This window comes from Eulemur rufifrons, chromosome 7 (genome assembly GCF_041146395.1).
Source record: "Eulemur rufifrons isolate Redbay chromosome 7, OSU_ERuf_1, whole genome shotgun sequence".
Lineage (NCBI taxonomy): Eukaryota > Metazoa > Chordata > Mammalia > Primates > Lemuridae > Eulemur > Eulemur rufifrons.
In genome coordinates, this window is record NC_090989.1 from 247,327,854 (window position 1) to 247,345,478 (window position 17,625).

Sequence of the window (17,625 nt, forward strand, 5' to 3'; positions counted from 1 at the left end):
TCATACATAATGGTGCACTGTACGCTGTCTGGGAGATGGTCATGCTTGCAGCTCTGACTCAGTTGGTGCAAAGGTAATTTATGAAAATATGCACAATATCACTAATCATCATGGAAATGCAAATTAAAACTACAGTGAGATGCCACTTTACCCCCATCACAATGGCCATAAATTAAAAAGCCAAAAAACAATAGATGCTGATGTGGATTCAGAAAGAAAGAAATACTTATATATTTTTGATGGGAAAGTAAAGTAGTACACCTTCTATGGAAAACAGTATGAGATTCCTCAAAGAAATACAAGCAAATCTACCATTTGATTCAGAAATCCCATTACTGAGTGTCCAAAGGAAAATAAGTCATAACAAAAAGACATCTGTACTCAAAGGTTTATTGCATGATAATTGCAAAAATATAGAATCAAACTGAATGACCATGGGCTGAGGAGTGGATAAAGAAAATGTGGTGTGTGTGTGTGGGGTTGTTTATATATGTATACATACATACACATACATACATACATACACCATGGAGTGCTACTCAGCCATAAAATGGAATGAAATAATGCCTTTTGCGACAGCTTGGATGGAACTGGAGATTGTTATCTTAAGTGAAATATCTCAGAAATGGAAAAACAAATACCACAGGTTTTCACTTATAAGTGGGAACTAATAGAAGGTTATATATTTGGTCATAAACTGGTAAAATTTACATTGAACACTAAGAATTGGGGAGGATGGAGATGGGGTGAGGGACACAAATCTACCTATGGGGTACATTGTACACTATTCTAGTGATGAATACACTAAAAAGCCCCGACTTTAGCATTATATGTTCATCTGTATAACAAAAAACACTTGTACCCTATAAATCTATTTAAATTTTAAAAAAGTATAATAGTGCAGTATCTTCAAAAGCCCTGATCACATATCAAGGAAAATAACATGTAAGTGGTAGAGAAAAATATAGATATTTTGTAATCTATCTGCCAACAGCAGGCCTTTCTGAAAAAATGTGCTAAAGGATATTCTCTAGCAAAATGGAAAAAAAATACTTCCATATATAGAAATATGTAGGATTTGTGCAATATTGTTCACTAAATTTGTCATCATTATACTCATAGGAAAATATACTTCAAGCATTGTACACAAATTGTTAGCAAATCAGGACCTATTTATTTTAACTAAGGATAAGGCAGGGCAGGTGAAAGAGAATGCATGCTGATATTTTTGTTCTGCTTGAATGTAGGTATAGATACTAAGTAATTTCAGACATTGGTAGAAAAATAAAACTTTTCTAAGTTTAAGTCAAATGTTAAGAATTGTCACCTCCGGAGAGTAAATGGAATGAAGAAATTGTGAACCAATACAAATAAATAAATAAAACAAAGGACATTGCATTAATACGACAAAGTCAAGGGGGAAAAAGAAATTTAAAGGAAGTGTAGCAAGTAAAAAAAAAAAAAAATCTACACTGAAGTGCCAAAAGTAATTCTAAAATTATCTGTGACCACTTTAAGGTGAATGTGAACTTGTTAAATTTCCCTATTAAAAGCCATTGACTCTCAATTTGGGAGAGGAAAGGTAGAGAAGAAAAAATCCATCTGTTCACCTAGGTTCTGTTTGCATAAGGCATATCTAAGAAACACACACACACACACACACACACACACACGCATATACATGCCTGCAGGCACACACACACTCATAAACCTAAATATAGGTGATACTCTTACCAGTTGATACTTGATAAATTTATTTACCAGATATTTATATCTAATACCCTGTTTTATAATCCATATCTTTGAAAAATTCCTCTATAGATTTAGGATGTAATTGATTTTGAAAGCATGAAAAATCACATAAGAAAAGCAACTTAATATGCAAATAAGAAAGGGTCAACCTGTGAGTAAGCACAGAAACAGAAATTAAAGAGAGATTTTTTTTCCACTGGCAAAAACAGAAAGAGAGTGAAAGGAGGAGGGAGGAAAACAGGAAGGAGACAGAGAGGAAGAAAGAAAAGAGGAAAGGAAGGAGAAAAGAAGGAAGGAAAAAAAGGCGAGAAGGGAGAAAGGGAGGGAGGAAGAAAAAAGTTGATAATACACATTCTAGGTTTTGGTTTCCAGGTCTCAAGATGAGAGAAACATCAAAAACTCACTCTTGTGGCATCTTACCCTCCTTTTCCATGGATTTTCATTCTTAGATTTGCATGACACCACATTCCATTGTTCTGTATCCTTCCTCTCTGTCTACATGTTCTCATGGGCATTTGTTTATTTGTCACCTCTTTTTTTTTTTTTTTTTTTTTTTTTGAGACAGAGTCTCACTCTGTTGCCCGGGCTAGAGTGAGTGCCGTGGCGTCAGTCTAGCTCACAGCAACCTCAAACTCCTGGGCTTAAGCGATCCTACTGTCTCAGCCTCCCGAGTAGCTGAGACTACAGGCATCGCCACCATGCCCGGCTAATTTTTTGTATATATATTTTAGTTGTCCATATAATTTCTTTCTATTTTTAGTAGAGACGGGGTCTCACTCTTGCTCAGGCTGGTCTCGAACTCCTGACCTCGAGCGATCCACCCGCCTCGGCCTCCCAGAGTGCTAGGATTACAGGCGTGAGCCACCGTGCCCGGCCTATTTGTCACCTCTTAAATATCAGTATTCCAGTATTCCATCTTGACTTCTGTCTTGCCACATTGGCTTCCCAAATGGTCTCATTCTTGTGGCTTCAACAACTGATGACTCAATAAATTTTTGATAGGGACCCCAAACTCAGTATGTACAAAAATGAAAATGTTTTTACACATGTTTATCACTTGACCCTTACAACCAACCCTTCTTAAAGGTATAGAGAAAATAAATTATAAAATATGTATTTTTATATAGAAGAGAATCACAATTATGTGAATATTATAGTAGTATTTATAATTCAACAAGTTTGGTTGATAAAGTAAACTTTAAAATCAGAAATTAATTAAAAGAACTAATAATATCACTCAGCTCTAGAATAGTTTATCATTTTATACAGTGCAACAAGACAATAAAGATAGCAGTAAAAACAGTCCTTGATACACAAGTATTGCCTTTTAGTGCCATAAAAATGTAGTTTCGGGAGAGTAGAACATTATAGTTTAAGTGAAGCTCTTCATTAGATAGTATGAGAAAATGAGGCATAAAAGGAAGATGGCAAAACCTCCTTAATAGTTCCTGTGCAGATAATGTAGGCCAAAGACAATCAATAGCTACGGCTCATTTACTTTATGTCCGTGAGCACTTAGAGGCAAAATGTTAGTGTTTTCTGTCCTGTTGGCTTTCTTTGCTCTGCATCAGTAAAGAAAAAATGAATTTGCATATTAAGGCATAATTTTTACACATTTGACTCAGAATATATAGGCTGTTATTAACCAACATAGAAAGAAACACCTTCTGTATTACTTTGGGTCCATTAGAGTCACTTCTAAGCAGCTTGATTATAAATTTAGTGAGTCTCCAGAATGTACCAAAACAAAACAAAAGTTCATACATAATAAAAATACATTCAATGTACATAAAAATGAGTTCCATAAAATATCTGATTTAAGATATGCCATTATAGTTGATTAAGGGAGTCCTGAAATCAACATAATGCAGAGCATATGGTTTTTAAAAAGTCTATTAATGATGTTTCCATATGGATCACACCTTTAGGCATCATGTACGATGGACCATCTAGCATCACTTTTAGGGTGATGGCAGATTGGAATGCAATACATATCTACATAAAATCAAAAGCCTTCTTTTTTATTATTACTGTCATATCTATGGGAACAGAGCTAACAGTAAAAAATATTAAGTAAGATTTCTTTGTGATTTCTTAAAAAAATAGTCTTCCATAAAGAGAGTAAAACTTACATGCCATGTAAAAATGGATTAATATTTGTTTTACATAAGATAATTAAAGGCTAGACATTATGCTTTGATCTCAGTGATCATTTGGTATTAGTTAAGAATAGATTAAGAAATTCTAGTAGGAGAGCTTGAATGCTCAATAAAGTTTTTCCATGTGAAAACTGCACCTGCTACACCTTCCCCAGGTGTGGGCCAGAATGTTGATGGTAAGCAGGGGGAATTAGTGCGGCACTGCCATGACAGTAGAAGGACAAAGAAACAAGGGAGGAGAAAAAAATCAATAAAAGTGAAAAACAGAAAGATTTGTAAATAAGATATTAGGAAAGGTAGAACAAGAAAAAATGATTGACTGTGAACATAATCTGGCGGGTTCTCTTGAAACTTAATGGAGACTTCTTTTACTGCCTCTGTACTCTCCAAACTCCAAAAGTGAAGAACAGAATAAGGCTCCATGCAACAGAAGACCTATCATCAAAGTTCAGATCCACAGTGTACACAGCCCAGCAATCTACTCAGATTTTAACGGTTACATCTTATTTTCTTAATGCCTCAGCTTCAAAGGGCTGTTTTCTGAATAAAATAATGTTCTGAATAAAATAATGCAAAGAAAATCTTGCTTCCATCATTTCTCTATATTTTTCCATATTCTTATTTCTTTAGTCTGTGTAGTATTGTTTATCACTTAAAACATTGTGTTAGCTTTCTATTAAGCCTTATCTTTTCTACTAGAATTTTTAATGTAGATATGTTACGTTCAAAAATACTGTAACATAAGAGGCAAGTTGCAACTTGTCATGGTATATAATGTGACATAATGCTGCACAAGAGGGCTACTTCAAAAAACATGTAGAAGTAACCTGGGCACACATAAGGCTTCTATATTGGGAAGATAAAAAATAAGCTCCTACTGTGCCACATTTACATTGACACAGTTCTAATGTGGTTGTTTGAAAAGTGTTCTTTCATCTGTTTCTAGTCTCACTATTCTTTTGCCGCTATATTTTTTCACTACATTTTATCTAAAAAAATACATTTAGCTTCATCATGAAAATGGATAAAATATAAATAATTTTTCCATATTTGTTATATACCTATTATGGGCCAGATACTAAAAATAGTCATCGTTGGAAAAAAAAAAAAATGTCACTGTAAATGTCCTAAATCAGCTTATAAGTTAGCTGGGAAATAAGAATCAGAAATGAGAAAGGAGTAAAGAGCGGTAGAGTGATTTTTTTTTTTTTTTTTTTTTTTGTCAAACAGTGTGGTATAAGCTCACTTGTAGTTAACAAAGTTTCATAAAGGAGGCAAGACAGGAACGATGGCTTGGAAAGAGGATGCAGAGAGCCATTATAAAAGAGGAAATGACGTGAGCATACTAGGACAATGAGGAGACCAAAATGATTGGAGTGAAGGGTTCAAGTTAGTGAAGGATGAGAAACCAAATTATTTAACTTTAAGTACACCAATTTAAGAGGGGCTTTGAATGCCATATTGAAAAAATAAAAATAAACCTTGTGATAGAAAAAGCAAAAGCAAAAGTAAGTCACTATATTGGTTAAAAAAAATTAAGCAACTATTAACATAATGGTTTGGCCATACATATTGGATAGGTTACCTCATATTTAAGAAAGATTACTAGAAACTCAGTCTAAAAAGCATAAGCCAAAGGGGAAAATATGAGACATTTTTCATTGAATAAAGACTTTCAAAACATCAAAGTGACTTTCAGGTAGGCCCAAAGGCAAAAAATAAAATGTTTCTTGGTGGCTTTGGTTTAATCTCCTAACTTGCACTTCATTGGTAATATTTGGGTTAGACAGAAAGAGGTGAATAAAGCCACGAGGAAATTTATTAAATATTGTTTATAACATTTTTTTTAGGTTTTGGTGAGATGCAAATGAATGTCTATTTAGTTATGTTCTTAATTTGTGACCAATGACATATTCAGCTGGAAGGTCTTACTTTTATTATAAGCCAATTTGTATCTTTTTTAGAATTAGGGCAAGTGGTGATTATAAATTATAAATGAATATTCACTAGAAAGGGAGGGCTTTTTGTCCCCCAGGGTTTGGAAAAGATAAACATTGCATTTATACTTCATTTTGTCCCTAAGGCTAATGACTGCTAAACTTATCAACTAACACATAATCTGTATTTGTAAACCCTAATTCTGAGCCTAATGTTAGGGAAAATCAGCCTAACCTAATTTTCAGATTCTTTATATAGCAACTCATTGTTATTTCTATTTAATTTACTCTTGTATTAGGTATCACATAGTTGTTAACAATTTTATTATTTTCCAATTGCCTTTCTTTAGAATATTAACAGGGAAGAGGTAGATTTTCTAGGGATGGGAGTGTCATTTGTTGCAAGTAACCACCATCAAAAATCACTGATGACATCAACTAAATAGCATTTCTCCTATCATCTAACTGAAAAGGAATTTTTTCTATGCGAGGGTATTTCTCGTTATTTTGTTTTTGTTGTTGTTGTTCTATCTCTAGAGCAGCAACTCAACTCCAGTAGTTGTACTGGTCAGTAGAAAAATTTCTCCCTCCATTAATAGTAACAATAAAATATGTATAGTATTACATATATTTCAATGTGTTTACCTACATGGTATAGTTTATATTTGATATTCACAGCAATACTCCATCTCAAGTAATTATAACTTCACATTTTACATTCAGTAAAACTAAGACTAGTTTGAACTCCTGCTCCATACTTAAATAACAAAGCTACTTTAGGCAAGTATTAACTTGGAGGCTCAACTTATTCATTGTAAAATGTGAATATTATACTATATTCAATCATATTCAATTATAAGAATAAGTTTCAATGAATTATTAATGGAGCAACATTCTAAGAAGGTGAAGATCACCTTATAGTCTTAATTGAGGGCTTCATAATATTAAGAGGGAAGAGTTAGATGTTTTTATTTATTTATTCCTTCTTCCCTCATTTATACCACATAGAAAAAGTTTTTGCTCAAACTATTAGCTGTAAAATTGTTTGTTCCTAGGCACCATAATTGTTGTCAAGGTGTTTACACCATATGGAAAGTACTGTGTGTAAGAAGAATTGCCATGTTGGTCAACTGCAAAGCTATTCCTCCAAGGAAAAACCACCTCTAACAGATAAAGCCATTTGGCAATTTGTTTTGTTAAATTTTAGTTATTTTCCTATACTACTATAAAATTCAAAAGAGCTACAAAGAGAAGAAACAGCACTGTGTAATGGAAAGTTCACAAAATTTGGAATTAAACTAACATTTTTGGTTTTAATCTTGTTTTCACATTTACTAGTTGAAAAATGTTAAACATCAAGGTCTAGGCAGGCAGCAACAAATTACACCTTATGAGAAATTTCAAAGGAGATGCTCCATGGGTGACACCCAGTGCTAAGTGAGGCTTTTTATTCTGGATAGCTCAGCAGGCATCTGGAATAGACCTCATTGCATTTTAGAGGACAGTGAGTGTGTGTGTGTTTATGTGTAAAGAGCTTGGGTCTCTTTGCAGTGAAGAATTATCCTTTCCTACTCAAGAGTCTTCTGTATCCATGTTACATTCTTCAAAAGAGCAGGACATATCCTTCAGTATGTTGTAAGAAATCCCACAGCAATGGGAACTGGAGTGGTGATGAAAACCTACCCTTTGCATCCTCAAATCATTCATCCTCAGTGGTTCTCCCTCCTGAACTCCAAAATTGTATATCCTACTCGGCATCCTAACTTAGATATTTAGCAGACAACTCAGACTTGCATGTGTAGAACAGAATTCCTGATCTTTCTCTCCAATAATAAAATTTAACAATATTAACACCAAAAGATCTCCAAGATATCATAGTAAAGAAAAACTCAAGTTTCAGGAAATATGTAAGGTAGGACTCAAGTTTTGTTAAAACAATAGATACATGTTCACATATACACCTTTATACATTGGAATTTGCTTGGAAAACATCTGAAAGAATATACATTAAAATATTAACATTAGCTATATCCAAAATCAGGGAGTGCAAAGGACTTTCATGTATTATATAATATGAGATTGAATTATTAAAAATGTTTATAATTAGTCTGTAATACTGTAATAATCAGGACAACTTAATTGCAAAACTAGCACAAGTAGATTCTGATTTTTTTTCTTAAGAATTTCACTTAAGTATTACATTTCGTGACTTAGAGCAAAGGTAGGATGACAGTGAGGAGTTCATTATAAAGACAGCCTTTCCAATAATATATTTTGTCATATTTAGAAAGAAAAATAACAGGTATTCAAAATCAGTCTTTTCATAGTGGGTGGGTTAAATGTCTGTGGGGTAATCTGGGTTCATTCTGGTTCCTGTAAATTATTTGGAATTTATAAAAGTACACTTGAACTACGCTTGGCTTTATTAAAGCACTAGTTTATAAAGCTAAGTAGTATTTACCTGAAACTATCAATACACGTATTTCTCCTCCTGATACTTTAGTCTCTTGCTTTGTCTATTTGTTAAAATTCCAAGAATTTCATTACATCCATTTGTATGCCAGCAGATTACAGCTTTAATATATCATTGTTGACACTAAAAAAGAGCATTTATTAAGAGCTCATTTGCATGTGCTATTCTATAGGGGTCAAATTTGAGTAATCTTTTACTCAGATGACTTGTAATAGCACTTCAAGATGTCACCTTCAGGTCTGCACTAAATACTAAAGAAAATGGTAGAAATGAAACTCTTCCTATCTTCCTGTCTTCTTTATTTATTTTGCTTACCTTCTCTCTCCTTTTCCCTTTGTATCCTCATTGTTTGTTAATGGACTTTTTTAAGTCTAGCCCATATGTGGAATGATCTTCCTGCTTTTTGGCACTTATATTTTATCTAACCACTTGAGTTAGTCTTTTGTTCACTCCAAAATTTTGTCCTGGATTCCAGAATACACTCTCTACTTTATTTGACTAGTAAGCAAAGGTTGGTTATTGAAGTCCTTTTGCTGGAGAAAGGGAAAATTATTTGTAAGACATTTTATGCCTTTATGTTTTTATTTAATATAGAAAACCCTATTTGTGGAGTAGAAAGATCATGAGACTTAGAAAATGAGGATTGCTCCCTACTTTTGGTGACTCACTACATATATGTTTTTTGACATAGTTTCTTACCTTACCTGAGGATAGATGTCATCATACTTAACAAAGAAATTATAACTTTATGGATTTTCTGTGTGAACTACATGAAACAGTATTCCAAGAATCTAGCAGAGTCTTAGGATATTGTACCCATACTTCCTCCAACCTGGGACCCACCTGTGCTGGTCTAAATCAGCCTCACTCTGGCCCTATTTTTTACTGGAGCTCTTTCTTGCTTTTCTATGACTAAGATTCCACTTTACACAGCAATCCTAAATACTGAGTCTAACTTGATTTCATCTGGTTGTACTTCTAGTGGGCTACTATCTCTGGAACCAAAGTTTTACATTTCCCCTTCCACATGAAACATCTCAGAGAATGAAATTCAGCCTTCTACTTTTATTAAAGGCATCTTTATGGCTTAAAACTTCTTCCTAATATAGTACCTCCTGTAGGCTTTCTGCATTTTGATTGAAGTTCTAACTATTGACTACCTTTTGAACCTCTGCCTAAAATATTTTCCTGTCAAGATATTTTTCAAGTCAGTGGTGTGCAATCACTGTCTCCATTGAAAATGCTTACAAGAAAACAAACAAAGAAACAAACATTGTTTTACATGTATGGCTGTTGACTCAATTGTGTTCCTACCAAAATTCTTATGTTAAAACCCTAACCCCCAATGTGTCTTTATTTGGAGACAGGGCCTTCAAGGAGGTAATGACAGTTCAATGAAGTCAAAAAGGCGGGACCTTAATTCAATAGGATGGGTGTCCTTATAAGAGAAGGGAGAAGCCAGCCTTCTACAAGCCAGGAAAAGAGGCCTCACCAGAAACCAAACCTGGTGGATCCTTTATTTTGGACCTATAGCCTCCATAACTGCAAGAAAATAAGACCATTGTTCAAGTCACACAGTCTGTGGTATTTTGTGATGGCAGTCCTAGCAGACTAATACATGTGTAGTCCAGATTTTTGTTATTTTTATGTTTTAACAAAACCCAAATATTTTTGCAGAAAAATAAAACAAATACCACTATGGTCAGATCACAATCATTGAAATAATTTGTAATTATAACTGGTATTTAATGTAGTAGCGGTTGCTCAGCCTGCACTGTGATAAAGCGAAAACCCTTTACCTTGGGCAGCTTACAGCAGTTCGGTGCTCTGATCCCTTGTGCAGTCAAAACTCTGCATATAAATTTTAGCTCCTCCAAAACCTAACTAGTCATAGCCTACTGTTGACTGGAAACCTTGCCAATAATGTACACAGTCTATTAACATATATTTTATATGTTATATGTATTATATGCTGGATTCATACAATAAAGTAAGCTAGAGAAAAGAAAACATGTTATTAAGAAAATCATAAGATAGAGAAGTTATGTTTACTATTCACTAAGTGGAAGTGGGTCATCATACAGGACTTCATCCTTGTCTTCATGTTGAGAAGTCTGAGGAGGTGAAGGAAGAAGAGGGGTTGGACTTGCTGTCTTGGGGTGGCAGAGGCAGAGGATGTGCAGGAGGTGGAAGGGGAGGCAGGAGAATAGGCACACTCGGTATAATTTTTATTGAGAAAAATCTGCACATTGGACTTGCACAATTCAAACACATGTGGCTCAGGGGTCAACTATATATACATATATGTTCCTGTGCATAGACAAATACACATAACGCTTGGAAAATATTCTAACCTTGTTCTCCACATGCAAACTTTGTTGTGAATAGGCAAACAAGAGTTGGCAGATGTAGGTATTCCCACCTTTTCACCAATCAATCGATCCATGAAATTTGTTACTTATGCACTAACTACCATGGATTAACTTGAGCTTAAATAGTTATGGTGTCTAAATTTCACTCAAAATGAATATGCCATTAGATATGTGTAGTCAGCATTGTACATAAAATCCACAGTGTTTCCTAAAAGTATGGCATAGCATATGACTTTTTAGGGCACAGCTATGTATTCTTACTTTGTATTATAGATCAGTCTGTAATCTCTCTGATTATATTTAAGTGCATGCAAAAGATAAGATTATAGAAAATGCTTTTTCCCTATAATTTGCATTTTTATGCAATATGAAGAAACATTTGAGTAAATATCCTCATATTTGTTTTACTGTCACTTGAGTTGTACAATTAGATATTTTGTTAAAAATGTATTTTTACAATATTTGGACACAGCTAAACAAAAAATGCTAGATAATTCTATTTTTGCCAACATTGTTTGGTAAACAATTCAGATACTTTTTATATACAATTTACATGATAGCAGTCAATTTTTCTTCTTTATGTGTACGTTCTTCACATAAAAATAGTTTGGAAGGGATAACCAATGAAATATCTTGGAGAAAATTATAGGTTGATAAAGTGAATGATCTTATAAAAAAGACATAACAATTTTGTAAATATATGTATAGTAAAATGGACACTGGCATACCTTGTTTTATTATGCTTTGCAGATATTGCCTTTTTTTTTTCTTTAACAAATTGAAGGTTTGTGGCAAGCCTGAATTGGGGGGTGTCATTTTCCAACAGCACATTCTCACTTCCTGTCTCTGTGTCACATTTTGGTGATTCTCACAATATTTCAAAACTGTTCATCTGTAATGGTTGTCTGTGATCAGTGATCTTTGAGATTACTATTATAATTCTTTTAGGGTGCCACAAACTGCACCCATATAAGATGGCAAACTTAATTGACAAATGTCGTGTGTGTTCTCACTGCTCCCCTGACAGCCCATCCCTTGTCTCTGTTCCTCTCAGGGATCCCTGTTCTCTGAGACACAAGAATATTGAAATGAGGCCAATTAAAAACCCTACAGTGGCTGCTAATTGTTCTAGTGAAAGGAAGAGTTGCACATCTATCACTTTAAATCAAGAGCAGGAAATGATTAAGCTTACTGAGGAAGGCACATTGAAAACCAAAACAGGCCAAAAGCTAGGCCTCTTGCACCAGTTAGCCAACTTGTGCATGCAAAGGAAAAGTTCATAAGGAAAATTAAAAGTGCTACTCCAGTTAACACACGACTAATAAGAAAGAAATACAGACTTATTGCTGTTATGGAGAAAGTTTGAGTGGTCTGGATAGAAGATCAAACCAGCCACAATATTTCCTTAAGCCAAAGCCTAATTCAGAGAAAGACTCTAACTCTCTTCAATTCTATAAAGGCTGAGAGAGGTGAGAAAGCTTCCAAAGAAAAGTTTGAAGCTAGCAGAGGCTGGTTCATGAAGATATGGGAAGAAGCCACCTACATAACATAAAAGTGCAAGGTGAATCAGCAAGTGCTGATGTAGAAGCTGCAGCGAGTTATTCATAAGATCTAGCTCAGATCAGTGACGAAGGTGACTACACTGAGCAAGAAATTTTCACATAGATGAAACAGTTTTCTACTGGAAAGAAAATGTTACCTAGGACTTTTATAGCTAGAGAGTAGAAGTCAATGCCTGGCTTCAAAGCTTCAAAGGATAAGCTGACTCTCTTGTAAGGAGCTAATGCAGCTAGTGACTTTAAACTGAAGCCCAAACTCATTTACCATCTCTAAAATCCTAGGGCCTTTGTGATTTATCCTAATTCTACTTTGCTTGGGCTCTATAAATGGAACAAAGCCTGGATGACAGCACATCTATTTACAGCACGATTTACTGAATATTTTAAGCCCAGTGCTAAGACCTACTGCTCAAAAAAAATTCCTTTCTGCTCACTGACAATGTACCTGGTCACCCAAGAACTGTGATGGAGATGTACATGGAAGTTAATGTTGTTTTCATATCTGTTAACACAACATCTTTCTGCAGCCCATGGATCAAGAAGTCATTTTGGCTTTCAAGTCATATTATTTAAGAAATACCTTTCGTAAGGCTATAGCTGGCATAGATAGTGATTCCTCTAATGGAACTGAGCAACATTAATTGAAAATCTTCTGGGAAGGATTTACCATTCTAGGTGCTATTAATATTATTTGTGATTCATGAGAGGAGGTCAAACTATCGTCATTAACAGGAGTTTGGAAGAAGTTGATTCAAACTATATGGATGACTTTGAAAGGTTCGAGACTTCAATGGAGGAAGTAACTGCAGACATCGTAGAAATAGCAAGAGAACTAGAATTAGAAGTAGAGCCTGAATAAGTGACTGAATTGCTGCAATTTCATAATAAAACTTGAATGGATGTAAAGGTGCCTCCTAGGGATGAGCAAAGAAAGCGGTTTTACCAGACGGAATTTATTCCTGGAGGAGATGCTATGAACATTACTGAAATGATCATAAAGTATTTAGATTACTACATAAACTTAGTTGATAAAGCATTGGCAGGATTTTAGAGGATTGACTCCAATTTTTAAAGTTCTACTGTGGGTAAAATGCTATGAAACAGCATTGCATGCAACAGAAAAACCTTTCATGAAAGGAAGAGTCAACGGATGCAGCAAACTTTTTTGTTGTCTTACCTTAAAATATTGCCACAGTCACCCCAGCCTTCAGCAAACACCACCCTAATCAGTCAAAAAGCCATCAACATTGAGTCAAGACCCCTCACCAGCAAAAAAGATTATGATTATCTAATGCAGCTGTCCCCAACCTTTTTGACACCAGGGACCAGTTTAATTCAAGGACCAGGGAAGAGGGGGATGGTTTCCAGATGATTCAAGTGCATTACACTTATTGTGCAGTCAAACCTCTCTGCTAATGATAATCTGTATTTGTAGCTGCTTCCCAGCACTAGCATCACTGTCTCAGCTCCAGCTCAGATCATCAGGCATTAGATTCTCATGAGGAGCATGCAACCTAGATCCTTAGCATGCGCAGTTTACAGTAGAGTTCACACTCCTATGAGAATATAATGCTGCTGCTGCTCTGACAGGAGGCAGAGCTCAGTCTGTGAAGTGAGTGATGGGGAGTCCCTTTAAATACAGATGAACCTTAGCTTGCTGGCCTGCCACTTACCTCCTGTTGTGTGGCCCAGTTCCTAACAGGCCACGGACTGGTACAGGTCCATATATAGTCTGAGGGTTGGGAATCACATCTCTAAAGGATGGTTGTCAGCATTTTTTAGCAACAAAGCATACTATTATTAAGGTATATACTTTTTAAAAGACATACATAATGTTACCATTATTGCTCTCTCAAAAAAATACTACAGTATAGTGTAAATATACCTTTTATATGTACTAAGAAACCAAAATGTTCATGTGGCTTGCTTTATTGCAATATTTGCATTATTGTTGTGGTCTAGAACTGAACCCACAGTATCTCTGAAGTATACCTGTACATTTAATCTCTCCTGCCAAAAGTTGTTGGAGTTTCCAACATACGATCATTTCAAAATGATTTTGGGATACTTTATTGTCTTCACAGAGAAGGGAATAGAAACTATGTTTAAGTTTTAACAGATTATTTTTAGAAATAAGAGAAAAACAATACGACTTCACTGTTGACGAAGCCAGTCTTTGGCAGTGATGGAGCCAGAACTGGTTTCAGAGAGACAGGACCCAAGCACTCATTCCTCACAGCTCTACTTCTTCACAGTCAGGGGACCCTGGGAAAGTCAAATTCTGAAAGCTGTTTCACCAAGTCTAAAGTGGTGATAACAATAGTGTCTACTTCACAGAAGTAAGAATTAAAGAAAAACAATGTGTAAAAACCACCCAGGACAATATCTGACATTCTCATTGTCAACATTGTTGTTATGTTATTGACACTGATGCTGCTGTTGTTACCGTTATTGAAAAACACTCTATTCCAAGAAGTAATATCTCAGGTTTAAATCTTTCCTCAGGTAAGTCTAGAGCTGGGATCTGATGACTCATTGATATGCTCTTTCTCTGTCAGACTCTGAGAGACATTTGAAAACATTATAAAAAGTAAGTTATTCTAGGTCACTTTTTTTTCCTTTTTCAAATATTAGTAACAATGCCTATTGAGAGTAATTGCAAAGTAATATAAGTATGTTAGGGGCATATATTGTCAGTCTGGATCTGTGGCATTGTGTACAACTTGATTTTCAAGGTGTTGAAACAAATTGGCAAATATCACTTAGGCCCTTCATGCCTGATAGGCAGAATAACTGCCTCAATTTTTCAAGGTGATTAAGCTGATTAAGTAAGAACACTGTGATTCTTCATTCATTCATCTTCACTTAACCAGATGGAAAGGTCTTTTCCACAGACAAATGAATCTAAGTGGTGTGACTTAATCCTCCTATTCTTTTTCTCCCCACTCTCCACACCCATCACAGCCACCACCCCTTCTAATAGAGACTGATCTTTAATATCACACTAATTTAAAGATTCTCATTTCAGAGTTGTGAGGTTTCTCTCCTCTCTTTTTAATTGAAAACATTTAACAGACTTTCTAGGAAATAAATGCTAGAGCAGTAACCTCTGAATGCCATTTAATCACTCCTTTTCAATCAATTCACATGTTTATTTATGAGAATTGCTATACCTGTTAAGTGTTGAATTGAAAGGATTGGAGGGGAGGAAGACACTATTAGGAAATACCCAGAAAGTAGTGCTACCTGAAACGTTTATGAACATCTATTGCAAACACTCTTAAAATCTGGTAAATTGCATTTTAATTATTTCATAAACGTACTGAAATTAAAGAGCATTTGGAAAGCAGTCATCTAGAGTTGAGGAGGTACAAATTAATCACATGGTTACATTGAATATTCAAAAATTCAGGAATCCTTAATGGAGCAATAATAATTTTCAAGCAACATTAGAACTTCTTGGCACATGCTCAGGGCTGCTTGCAGCATATTTTCACACTGTGGAAATGTTTACTCTACCCAGCAGCCTATTTTCCCCAATAGAAACACAATGAAAATTCAAACACAATAAATCATTCCCAAGGTACAGAGATTCAAATGCCACAAGTGCTTTGATTCACTCTGCTTCAGGGGTAGAATTTATAAATTGAAGAACTTTTAAATTTGTTCAAACATAGCACTCTGGAAATGAGAAAAGCAAAGCCACTTGGATTCCAGGATCTTATTGGTGTGTCACTCTGCATTACCTGGGGCAGTGAGTCACTGGCATAACCTATAGGGTCCCAAAGTGTGATGCATATGGCAGACAGTTATTTCACCTCTACAGCCAGCAGGAGGGCCTCAGGGAGATTCAGCCTTGGAAAGGATCTCAGAGGTACCCTCGACTATCACCCCATTTTAAAAATGGGAAAATGAATCTGAGAGAGGAAGTGAATTAATTCTGGTTTTCCAACAGTTAAATCAAGAAAAAAAGAGAGGTTTCCTGACTCCCAGCCCAGTTTCCATTCCTCTCTACCATTTAATAAAATATATGAAGACCACTTCTTATATTAGGTTATAATATATATATGTGTGTGTGTATGTAATATATATATATATATATATATATAAGGATTAAATTGACATAAGATAGATTAACAGGAGAAAAGCATGCAAATTTAATATGTTTTACAATGGCATCGGGAGCCCTCATAAGGAAATGATGACCCAAAGAAGCAGTTAGAGTCAGTCACTTATATACTGAATTGGACAACGAATAGTAAGTTGTAAGGAAGCCTATATAATATAGGTTAGTGTTATGTTCTGACCACTTATTTGTCACTTTCAATTAATGACTCACTTATGAAGTGTGGCAGAATATGCCACCCTGAAATATGCTACTTTGATATAAGGAATACATGGAGCTAAAGGCACTTGAAAATCAGCAGATGTAAGAAGAGCATTGTAGACTCCCTCTTTTCTTTCTGAAAACAGGAGATAAAAACTCTCATGTGTAAGATGCTCCTTGTACTAGGAGAAAAGAAACATTATTCGATGGGGAGTCATAGCCAAGGGAATTCTGCACAAAAAGGCCTTGCTAAAATGACTTATCTTTTGAGTCTCCCTATATAATTCAGTTGCTTTTTCACAACTTACTATTTTTTGTCCAATTCAGTATATAAGTGACTGACTCTGACTGCTTCTTTGGGCCATGATTTCCTTATGAGGGCTCCCAGTGTCATGTAAAACATATTAAATTCGTATGCTTTTCTCCTGTTAATCTACCTTATGTCAATTTAATATTCAGGCCCAGCCAGGACCCTAGGAAGGGAGAGGTAGAGTTTACATACATTTACATTACTTTTACATACATTACATTACATTTACATACATTTACATTACTTGTGTTGCATTTTCTACTTTTCTTGAATTGTTGAATCCTATAAACATTTGCCTTTTTAAAGACTGTTTCACAGGATCTTTTATTATTCTCTTTTATTGTCTTCAACTCTTCAATAAGTTGTTCAGGTAAATAGGTAAAGAGCTCATGTCACTGATCAAACATTACTCATTAAGGGCTCTCTATTTGGAAACACAGCTATGTATAGCTTCTCTTAGGCAGGGACCAAATCTGCAGGTGGCAGATACAGGCCAGGAGGGTGATTCCTAGAGAAGGGGAAGCCAGGGAAGGGACTGCAGGAAAAGGCAGCTAACAATGGCAAAGAGCAGGAACCTGAGGTTTTGAGGCATACACACTTGTGGAGCTGCAACTTTGTTTTAAGAACACCTGTCAATCATGTATATCAGTCATCTGGTAACATCCCACACCTCCCATAAGCCCTCTCCCACACCGGGCCAATAAAAGAAAGCTCAACATCTTTCTCTGTCTTTCTC